Source organism: Mustelus asterias, chromosome 3, assembly GCF_964213995.1.
Source record: "Mustelus asterias chromosome 3, sMusAst1.hap1.1, whole genome shotgun sequence".
Classification (NCBI taxonomy): Eukaryota; Metazoa; Chordata; class Chondrichthyes; order Carcharhiniformes; family Triakidae; genus Mustelus; species Mustelus asterias.
The window spans coordinates 15340581-15353145 of NC_135803.1; positions in this window are offsets into that span (position 1 = coordinate 15340581).

A 12565-nucleotide genomic window follows, 5' to 3' on the forward strand; every position below is an offset into this window, starting at 1 on the left:
GCCTATAGCCCACACGTATCGGCCAGTCAACCCCCCCACCTCGCACAGACCAGCTCATTTCCCTTCCCCCCGCCACTGTCCCGATCGATCGCTGGTTGCAGAATGTGCTCCATCCCCCACCCCCCCAAATCCCAGTGGCAGAATGCACAGCGTCTCCCGGCCCACTTCAGTGAAGGCACCTGGTGATTTCAGTGGCGAGCTGCCACCATAAACTGCACAAGCCCGAACCCTAGCCTGACTCCAGTCCCACCCCCATGAAAATGGAACATGCCACTTTCAGGAGCATGACTGAGAACATTTGGCCATTTCTGCTATTTTCGCCACAAAAGGTAAGCTTCTCCTTTGTGGTGAAACTCTGGGCCTGGGTGAACCTCTGCCCAAGCACTGAAGGTAAAGATTTTATTTTATTCATTTGTGGGACGTGGGCGTCGCTGGCTGGCCAGCATTTATTGCCCTTGGAGGGCACTTGAGAGTCAACCACATTGCTGTGGCTCTGGAGTCGCAGGTAGGCCAGACCAGGTAAGGATGGCAGATTTCCTTCCCGAAAGGACATTAATGAGCCAGATGGGTTTTTCCGGCAATGGTTTCATAGATTCTTAATTCCAGATTTTTTAATGGAATTCAAATTCCACCATCTGCCGTGGCATGATTCGTACCCAGGTCCCCAGAAGCTTCTGGACTAACAATCTAGCGATGATACCACTGGGTCATCACGTCCCCTCAGTCTGTGCAAACGTGCCTTTCGTGTTTTCCATTTATTTTCCAAGTAGGACTGGAATATTTTCTTTTCAATTTGTGCTCAACGTTGGCAACTTTGGGTTCACAAGGAATGATAATCCATACGCTTCTTGACTCTGCAGTGAGTCTGAAGTGGAGAAAGCTGACAGTAAGTACTGGAGGAAGGAAATAAAATGTGCTGTAAACGATGCAAAACATAACGTGTAAATTTGCTGTACTATCAAAGCTGCCATCCTGTCTGGGCCATTTGGGACATTGAGGTAAGTAATAGATTCAAGGACTGCTCAATGAGTAACACAAGAACCCTACTGATGATTATAAAGCATGTTCTGTGTGGAGCTGTCATTTATTTTTTAGCCAATTTATGACCTTTGCTGCCAATGCAAAATGCAATTTTGTTAGTGCGGGTCAGCCTGTTCCTTTCTGCATTCGCACAGCATCAAGTTGAGTTATTTTGATATTTTTTTTAACTGGATGCTTATCGTACATCTGGGCATTGGAGAGTAACAGCTCACAGGCAGCCGGGTGTGTGAGGGACAAGTTAATACCAGGTTTCATTGCAAACATGGAACATAGAACTGTACAGCACAGGAACAGGCCCTTCGGCCCACGATGTTGTGCTGAATATGACACCAAATTAAACTAATCCCTTCTGCCTGCCCTTGGTCCATATCCCTCCATTCCCTGCGTATTCATGTTTATTTAAAGGCCCCTTAAACGCCCCTATCGTATCTGCCTCCACCACCACCCCTGGCAGAGCATTCCAGGCACCTATCACTCTCTGTGTAAAGACTTGCCCCTCACATCTCCTTTGAACTTTCCTCTCTCTCACCTTAAGTGCGTGTCCCCGAGTATTAGACATTTCAACTCTGGGGGAAAGATTCTGACTGTCAACCCTATCTATGCCTCTCATAATTTTATAGACTTATCAAAGAATAGAATCCCTACAGTGCAGAAGGAGGCCATTCGGCCCATCGAGTCTGCACCAAACTCAATCCCACCAAGCCCTATTCCTGTAACCCCACATATTTACCCTGCTAATCCCCCTGACATTAGGGTCAATTTAGCATGGCCAATCAACCTAACCCACCCATCTTTAGAGCGTGGGAAGAAACCGGAGCACCCGGAGGAAACCCACGCAGACATGGGGAGAACGTGCAAACTCCACACAGACAGTCACCCGAGGCCAGAATTGAACCCGAGTCCCTGGCACTGTGGGGCAACAGTGGTAACCACTGTGCCACCGTGCCACCCATCGGGTCTCTCCTCAGCCTCCGCCCTAGTTTGTCCAGCCTCTCCTTCAAAGCCAGGAGAAGTGTTCAACCTGCAGTGGAGCCAATTACCTTATAGCCAGTGTCCTCATCGTTACCTGCACGTTGCGTATGTCAAGTTGAAGGTTGCCATTTCTGAGACTGCTGGTGGGATTCAGCAGAACGAGGGGTGGGAAACTGGGGATCGGACACTCCTGCCAAGTTCCTGCCTTATTTACACTGTGGTTATATTTCTATTCGGGTTATACAGCCATTCAACTCACTCCTGCCACTTTTGAAAAGCCAGCACCATAAATCCAGCCACCGTGGTAACAAAGACCAAAACATCAGCCACTTAACTTCATCGGTCTAATATTCAGGTCCAGTGGAACCCTTGCCTATTTGCAATCTGGTGATAAAGGGAAGAAACTGTTTTAAAATCAGAGCTTAAATTGGAAAGAATTGGGAAAACATCCTTTTCATGGTTTCCATTTATTTTCCAAGTATGATCGGAACATTTCTTCTTCAATTTGTGCTCAACGTTGGCACCTTTGGGTTCAATGGGAATGAGAATCCGGAATGTCATGTTACGGTTAGTTAAATCAATATCCCTGTTTCATTCTATTACCCAGAGTCAAAATGGCCCCCAATCTCTCCGTTTGATCAAAAGCTAATGCATTGCTTGTTTTCTCTACAGCACTGGAGTATTTCTGGTCCAGACTTCCACACTAGGCCTGCCCAGAGTTGCGGAGCTCACTCGCTCGGAGAATTCTTCTTCGTAATGCAAGCTCGTCAGTGGAAGCCAAACCAAACCAAACCTCCTTTTGTTATGGCACCAGCTGTCATATTTTGATAAATCTTCATCAACTCACACAGTGAAAACCTTCTGGTCATTTAAACAACTTTTCACTGTGTTAGTGAATGTCTCTGAGTGAGGTAAGTAAATGGGTAGGGGACAGGGTCGTGGGTTACTTGTGGCAAGGGGCACAGAGCTCAGTGGCTGGGTGGTGGGTGTTGGCTGGCAGGGTGATAGGTGGCAAGTTGGTAACTGGTAAGGTGGCAGAGTGGTGGGTGGCAATGTTGTGGTTGGTCGGGTGGCAGGGGGTTGGGCGTCAGGGGAAGTTGGAGGGTCGTAGGGGAGCTTTTAAGTTTATTTATTAGTGTCACAAGTAGGTTTACATTAACACCGCAATGAAGTTACTGTGAAAATCCTCTAGTCACCACACACCGGCGCCTGTTCGGGTACACTGAGGGAGAATTTAGCATGGCCAATGTACCTAACCAGCATGTCTTTGGAGTGTGGGAGGAAACCGGAGCATCGGGAGGAAACCCACGCAGACATGGGGAGAACGTGCAGACTCCGCACAGGCAATAACCCAAGCTGGGAATCAAACCCAGGTCCCTGGCGCTGTGAGGCAGCAGTGCTAACCACAATGCCACCGTGTATGGCTGAATACATGCACAAGGGAGTAAAATCCTGCCCGAGGTCGATTCCTGTGGCAGGCAGGGCAGTAAAAGTCTGGCCTGTGTGACTCTAATTCGGAAGCGCGCATTGGTTTCTCTCATCAGTTCAAGAGAGATACAGTTTGCACTCTACATCACGACAGGATCAATGTGGACTACAGATCCCTTTTATTGTCTGTTATTTTTAAAAGAAATCTGGATAGCTGATTGCAAGGTGAGGGTCACTCACACCTACCGTCAAAAGAGTAGGAGAGAAAACAAGAGAAATCAATAAATGGATTGATGTTAGAGAATGATGTTCCAGGCGTTCCTGTACTTCAGAGAGGCTCTAGACAACCATGTAGCTAGCTAAGGTCAGCACTGTGAAATTCACACACAGCATTCTGGCTGCAGACTATCTGACTATCTGACTAATGTTGGCTGAAGCTACATTGCAGGTGATATCCCTGCAAAACCAGGTTGTAAGTCAGCGTGTATGGCAATGAAGTTTACTCCTCACACATTCCTGTGCGCACCACGCCTTTCCCAGTGTGTCTCTGTGCAAGGTGAGGCACGGGTCACGTATGCATGCTTTGCATATGGGTGGCCCTTGTATGTTATTAGTGGAGAGGATTATCTAAGATCAGAGAGTTAGCAAACTTGTTTCTTGGTGAAGAAAAAAATACAAGTTTGGATGGGGAAAGATATGCATTTTACTACACATAACTTGTCATTAAATCAGACTTGTAATAATACGGGCGGCACGGTGGCACAGTGGTTAGCACTGCTGCCTCACAATGCTAGGGACCTGGGTTCGATTCTGGGCTTGGGTCACTCTATGTTTAAAGTTTATTTATTAGTGTCACAAGTAAGCTTACATTAACACTGCAATGAAGTTACTGTGAAAATCCCCTAAACTCTGTGTGGAGTTTGCACATTCTCCCCATGTCTGCGTGGGTTTCCTCCGGGTGCTCCGGTTTCCTCCCACAGTCCGAAAGACGTGCTGGTTAGGTGTATTGGCTATGCTAAATTCTCCCTCAGTGTACCCGAACAGGCGCCGGAGTGTGGCGACCATGGGCCAGTTTTCCATCACCAACACCCTCTATTTGCACAGTGAATAAAGCACTGCGTCTATGGCTACGGTACGCAAGTCAAAGCCCCCAGACCTATAGGCCCCAGTTCAGGGAGAGACAGCTGGTTTTAAACTCCCGCTGCTCCTTTCCCCTTTTGGGTGAGCCGCCGTTATAGGAGCCTCCCAATAGGTGAGGCTCCAGGAAAAAGGTGTCTGGTAAAAACGGAGTGGCAACAAGGTGGCAAAAAACAGCGGAGTGATTTTCGGTCAGATTTCCACTCACCAAAGCAAAGCCATGTTGAACTGAAAATGAATAGCTATTGAAGGGGCCTCAGTATTTACTGGGAGAGCCTGGCAGGGAGTCAGGGACTAGCTGTGAAAGCCCTATGATCTTAACATGGCTTTCCTTTCTGGGAGCCTTGCGTGGCTTGAAACAACATTGTCAACATTACGGCAGCCAGGAATGGGGCTGAACTGGGGCTAGGCTTCTCAAACCCGATATTTTAAACCAACACTCTTCCTTTTACCACAGGGGCAATGGGGAGTGAGTTTAAAGTCGGGGGTCTGTCAGGATCTCTACTGATCTAGTTCAGTCCACACATGCCACCTTACAATCATAGAATCCCTACAATGCAGAAGGAGGCCATTCAGCCCATCGAGTCTGCACCAACAACGATCCCACCCAGGCCCTATCTCCATAACCCCGCGTATTTACCCTGCTAGTCCCCCTGACACTAAGGGTTAATTTAGCATGGCCAATCCACCTGACCAGCATTTCTTTGGACTGTGGGAGGAAACCGTAGCACCCGGAGGAAACCCATGCAGGCACGGGGAGAACGTGCAAACTCCACACAGACAGTGACCCGAGGCCGAGATCGAACTCAGAATTGCTCAATAATTTGTCCTAATAAATCTCTCTGGTGATATGACTTTTCAAAGCAAAATTGACAAAGTATGGTGTTAAATTCATCCTAATTTCTTTTTGCAATCGGTGATGTTCAAATGCAGCTTCTTTGCAATTTGGCAACTTTTTTTACAGAGTTCATTGGAATTCTGTTCAGAGTCATGACTCTGAAAACTGGACAGTGACAGACAACTCACTGGGTGCTTCCCACTCCCTGTCCCACTCACTCACCTAACAGGTATCAGGGAACTAACAGCCTAAAATGAAGAGACATGGAATGAATGAGGGACTTGTCATTGATTACTTAATGCACTTTGTGCCCTGAGGCTTTTGACTGTCCTTGCTTTCGCATGAGTAATGTTGCTACACCAATGTGTCATGGGTTGCCATTAACAATGCTTTTGAATAAAGGAGAGGTAACGAGAGAATAACATGAGCAAAGAGTTAGCACATTCACAAAAGGCAGTAGGGCAAATAATTGTACTGTGAAGACGATAGTTGCATGACCCCACATTGGTTTCCAATTACTTTTTACATTCTATTGGGCCTTTAACGCTCTGGTCACACCTCATGGTGGGGAAGATAAGATATGTAACTCATCTTGCAAAGAGTCAAAACAGTTGGCGTTCTCTTGTTACAAAGGGTTTGATGGGAGATCGTATATATTTTTGATTGAAAGGGGAAATATTAATTCCCTGACGAGAAGCTGGCTAGCCCATGTGGGCCTGCCTTCCAGTGGGAGACCATGTCCATTTTAATGGCCTCATGATGTCCCACTCACCCAAAACCATTGTCCCAGAGCCAGCTTGGGGAGCCAGCTCACGGGAGGCGGTGGTACAGTGGTATTGTCACTTAATTAATAATCTAGAGATCTGGGGTAATGTTCTGGGGACCTGTGTTCAATTCCTACCAGAGAAAGGTGATACTTTGAATTCAATAAAACTCTGGAATTAAAAGTCTAATGACGACCATGAAACAATTGTTGATTGCTGTAAAAACCCATCTGGTTCACTAATGTCCTTTAGGGAAGGAAATCTGCTGTCCTTACCTGGCCTGGCCTACATGTGACTCCAGACCCACAGCAATGCAATTGATTCTTAACTGCCCTCTCAAATGGCCTAGCAAGCAACTTAGTTCAAGAGGCAATTAGGGATGGCAACAAATAGAAACATAGAAACCCTACAGTGCAGAAGGAGGCCATTCGGCCCATCGAGTCTGCACCGACCACAATCCCACCCAGGCCCTACCCCCACATATTTTTACCCGCTAATCCCTCTAACCTACGCATCCCAGGACTCTAAGGGACAATTTTTAACCTGGCCAATCAACCTAACCCGCACATCTTTGGACTGTGGGAGGAAACCGGAGCACCCGGAGGAAACCCACGCAGACACGAGGAGAATGTGCAAACTCCACACAGACAGTGACCCGAGCCGGGAATCGAACCCGGGACCCTGGAGCTCTGAAGCAGCAGTGCTAACCACCGTGCAAACTCCACACAGACAGTGACCCGAGGCCGAGATCGAACTCAGAATTGCTCAATAATTTGTCCTAATAAATCTCTCTGGTGATATGACTTTTCAAAGCAAAATTGACAAAGTATGGTGTTAAATTCATCCTAATTTCTTTTTGCAATCGGTGATGTTCAAATGCCAACAAATGATGGCCTTGCTGGCGACATCCATATTCCATGAAACAATAAAGAAAAAATAAGCTTGGTGACTTTAGGTCTATGAAGATTGGGTGGCCAAGAGGCCACTTGGACAGCAGAGGGAAGAGAAGGGAAGAGCACAGGGTATCCATTCATTGATGGTTCTAAAGAAAGATGAACAAGGGATTAATATACAATGACCTGAAAAGAGAAGCAGCGACTTTTGTCATGATCGAGCTTCATGCTGGGGAATCATCTACTCCAGGGGTTCCCAAACCACAGGTTATGACCACACTGGGAGTCGGGGGACAACATTTTGGTGTCAGAAGTTCTAAGACTGTAATGATGGGCGCGGAGAATGGGCCTCCTTGCTGAACTCCCCGGTGTGCTCTATAGCAAGATTCTGTTTGGTTATCGTGAGGCCTTCTCCATTTTGGTGCCTTGAGTTTGATCCAGTGATGAGCCACCACACAGCCCTCAGGAGGGCGACGACAAACTTTCTGTTACAGGTACCTCTATTTTACATCGCAGTCTATATTTTAACTCACTGTGATATTTTCACTGGATCCAATTATTCTTCCTTGTTCTGGTTTATTCTTCAGCCACTATTTTGTTATTTCTGAGCACACGATCAAATATTTCCGAGAAACTAATTTGGTTTTACAGAATCATAGAATCCCTACAGTTCAGAAGGAGGCCATTCAGCCCATCGAGTCTGCACTGACTCTCTGAAAAAGCATCTTACCCAGGCCCCCTCTGGGGGATACGGGGATAGGGGGAAATTATTTAGAATAGTCACAAACAGAAGGCAGACAGGCTAGATGGAACAATGCCTTGTTCCTGTCGAAAAGCTTATATCTGTGTTACTATATCGCTATTTCTATAGACCTCTCATATCATTGCTCATTTAGTTAGAACTTAAATATACAATGGGTGAGTTCAAAAAGATGCCAACAAGGTGGCATGGTGGTTAGCACTGCTGCTTCACAGCGCCAGGGACCCAGGGTCGATTCCCGGCTTGGGTCACTGCCTGTGTGGAGTTTGCACATTCTCCCTGTGTCTGCGTGGGTTTCCTCCGGGTGCTCTGGTTTCCTCACACAGCCCAAAAGATGTGCAGGTTAGGTGAATTGGCCATGCTAAATACTACAGAGGCCGGAATGTGGCGACTAGGGGATTTTCACAGTAACTTCATTGCAGTGTTAATGTAAGCCTACTTGTGACTAATAAATAAACTTTAATTAAGAGAATGCAGATACCTAAGGTGAGGGCCATTCTTTGCCTAACTCACCAAACTGGGAACTCATGGGATCAGGTGCAATGAACTTTTACAGATGCACCATGGAAAGCATTCTTTCTGGTTGTATCACGGCTTGGTATGGCTTGTGCTCTGCCCAAGACTGTAAGAAACTACAAAAGGTCGTGAATGTAGCCCAATCTATCACGCAAACCAGCCTCCCATCCACTGACTCTGTTTACACTTCCCCCTGCTTTGGCAAAGCAGCCAGCATAATTAAGGACCCCTTGCACCCCGAACATTCTCTCTTCCACCTTCTTCCTTCGGGAAAAAGACACAAAAATCTGAGGTCATGTACCAACCGACTCAAGAACAGCTTCTTCCCTGCTGCCATCAGACTTTTGAATGGAACTACCTCACACTAAGTTGACCTTTCTCTACACCCTAGCTATGACTGTAACACTACATTCTGCACTCTCTCATTTCCTTCGTGACAATAATAAATCAAATCAAATCAAATGAAACAGTCAGTTTTCTGTGGATGTTCTCATGCTCCCTTGTCCTTCTGGGTCAGTGATGGGCAACCTAGGCTAGTGAGTGGGCCACATGAGTTACTCTCCTTCATCTCAGTGGGCCACAAGATTGAAATTGGACTTGTTCACTAACCATGACCCCATGAATAGGATTAAATACAATTAATACACGCCGAATATTTCATAATGAATTCTAGACAATGCTTAATCATTCATATATTAATAGAACTGTCATCAATGTCAAATGGTGAAAACAAAAGAATTATTGACACTTTGGACGGCTCTCACAGTCTGATTGTGAGCAATCGGCAGGCACCTCACTTCACTTATCCTACTTTACGTGCATATCACTTCAGTCACACCGCTAGAAAAAAGCTACACGGACGGAAATCAGTGGAATGTAGCAACTCTGCGCATGGGCAAAGCTCAACAAAATGTCTCATGGGGCTGCACTAAGAATCCAGCATGTGGCTTCTGCTTGTTGCTCCCCACTATTTAGGTTGTAGAAGTTTTGGATTGAGAGGTGCGGGTGAAGAAGCCTGGTGACTGGCTGCAGTGCATCTTCTAGCTGGTACACACTGCAGCCACTATGTACTGGTGGTGGAGGAAGTGAATGCTCAACGTGGTGGATGTGGCGGCAATCAAGTGGGGCTGTTATGTCCTGAATGGTGTTGAGATTCTTCTGTGTTGTTGGAGCTGCACCCATCCAGGCAAGCGGAGAGTATTCCATTACAATCCTGACTTGTACCTTGTAGACTGTGGACAGACTTTGGGGAATCAGACAGTGAGTGACTTGGCACAGAATTCCAAGCCTCTGTCCTCTGTTAGCAACAGTATTTATATGACTGGTTCATTGGCTGGGAAGAGTCCAGTAAATATGAAGCTTGTTGCTGTAATAACATTCAGTTGTATGAAAAAAGGCATCTCTGATCCCGGTTGTTCATTGTACAGGAGAGGCACATTTCAGAGCCAAACTCCCCTTTGAAAAACATCAGCGAAGAAAGATCTCCATTGACACAGGCAGGTACATGCAGAGGGGTCTATGTGTGCAGGTTTTGCCTCTGAACCTCATGGGTCATCGCTCACATCCTCCTATGATGTCCTTTTCAGCACATTTAGAACCACTGTAGAACAATTTATTTATGTGATGGAGGTAAATATCCACAAATTCTGGGTCCTGGGCTTTAAAAATAGAGTCCTAGAGTACATTAAGCAAGAAGGTTATGATGAACATTTATAAAACACTGGTTTGAGCTCAATTGGAGTACTGTATCCAATTCTGGACACCACACTTTAGGATGTGAAAGCATTAGAGAGGATAAAAGAACAAAGAACAAAGAACAATACAGCACAGGAACAGGCCCTTCGGCCCTCCAAGCCCGCGCCGCTCCCCGGTCCAGGATTGAATCCTGAATCCAGGATCCCCGCCCAGGATGCAGAAAAGATTTGCAAAAATTCCAAAGTTATGTGAATAGAGTGGAGATGCTGGGATTGTTCTCCTTGGAGAAGAGAAAGTTGAGAGGAGGTTTGATAGAAGTGTCCAAAAACCTGACGTGTCTGGGCACAGTAAACCCAACTGTCTTCAGCTGCTTCATCAATGACCTTCCTTCGTTCATAAGGTCGGAAGTGGGAATGTTTGCCAATGATTGCACCATGTCCAGCACTATCAGCGACTGCTCAGATACTGAAGCAGTCCGTGTCCAAATGCAGCAAGACCTGGACAATATCCAGGCTTGGGCTGACAAGTGGCAAATAGCGTTCATGCCACACAAGTGCCAGGCAATGACCGTCTCCATCAAGAGAGAATCTAACAATTGCCCTTTGGCATTCACTATCATAGATTATCATAGATTATCATAGAAACCCTACAGTACAGAAAGAGGCCATTTGGCCCATCGAGTCTGCACCGACCACAATCCCACCCAGGCCATATCCCCATATCCCTACATATGTTACCCGCTAATCCCTCTAATGTACGCATCCCAGGACACGAAGGGGCAATTTTTTAGCACGGCCAATCAATCTAACCCGCACATCTTTGGACTGTGGGAGGAAGCCGGAGCACCCGGAGGACACCCATGCCAACACGAGGAGAATGTGCAAACTCCACACAGACAGTGACCCGAGCCGGGAATCGAACCCAGGTCCCTGGAGCTGTGAAGCAGCAGTGCTGACCACTGTGCCACCGTGTCGCCCTGTGCTACCGTGCTACCGTGCCCCCTGGACCCCAATATCCTGAGGGTTACCATTGACCAGAAACTCAACTGAACTAGTCATATAAATACTGTGGCTACAAGAGCAGTAAGAAGTCTCACAACACCAGGTTAAAGTCCAACAGGTTTATTTGGTAGCAAATACCATAAGCTTTCGGAGCACAGCTCCTGTGCACTGTGGGAGAATAGATATCCACCCCATCTGACGAAGGAGCAGCGCTCCGAAAGCTTATGGTATTTGCTACCAAATAAACCTGTTGGACTTTAACCTGGTGTTGTGAGACTTCTTACTGTGCTTACCCCAGTCCAACGCCGGCATCTCCACATCATGACTACAAGAGCAGGTCAGAGGCTAGGAATCCTGTGGCGAGTAACTCACCTCCTGACTCCCCAAAGTCTGTCCACCATCTACGAGGCACAAGTCAGGAGTGTGATGGAATATCCTCCGCTTGCCTGTTTGGGTGCAGCTCCAAAACACTCAAGAAGCTCGACACCATCCAGGATAAAGCAGCTTGTTTGATTGCTACCCCTTCCACAAACATTCAATCCCTCCACCACCAGCAAACATGTACACCAGGGACAAGATGCACTGCAGCAACTCACCAAGGCTTCTTTGGCAGCACCTTCCAAATCCACAATTGCTACTGTCTAGAAGGGCAAGAACAGCAGATACCTGGGAACACCACCACTTTGATTTGATTTTAATTTGATTTATTATTGTCACATGTATTAACATACAGTGAAAAGTATTGTTTCTTGCGCACTATGCAGACAAAACATACTGTTCATAGAGAAGGAAACAAGAGAGTGCAGAATGTAGTTTACAGTCATAGCTAGGGTATAGAGAAAGATCAACTTAATGCAAGATAAGTCCATTCAAAAGCCTGACAGCAGCAGAGAAGAAGTTGTTCTTGAGTCGGTTGATACGTGATCTCAGACTTTTGTATCTTTTTCCTGACGGAAGAAGGTGGAAGAGAGAATGTTCGGGGTGCGTGGGGTCCTTAATCATATTGACTGCTTTGCCAAAGCAGGGGGAAGTGTAGACAGAGTCAATGGATGGGAGGCTGGTTTGCGTGATAGATTGGGCTACATTCACAACATTTTGTAGTTCCTTGGAGGTTCCCCTCCAAGCCACCCACCCATCCTGACTTGGAAATATATTGGATCCAAAATTGGTTTAGTGGCAGGAGGCAGGGGATGATGTTCGAAGATTGTTTTTGTGACTGGAAGCCTGTGTCCAGTGGTGTTCCGCAGGAATCGGTGCTGGGTCCCTTGTTTGCAGTTTACATTAATAATCTAGATGTGAAAGTACAAGGTATGATCAGTAAGTTCGCAGATGACACGAACATTGGTTCTGTGGTAAATAGCGAGGAGGAAAGCCTTAGATTACAGGACGATATAGACGGGCTGATCAGATGGGCAGAACTGTGGCAAATGGAATTCAACCCTGAAAAGTGATGCATTTTGAGAGGACTAACAATGCAAGGGAATACATTACATTTTGAATGGTGCGACATTAGGAAGTAC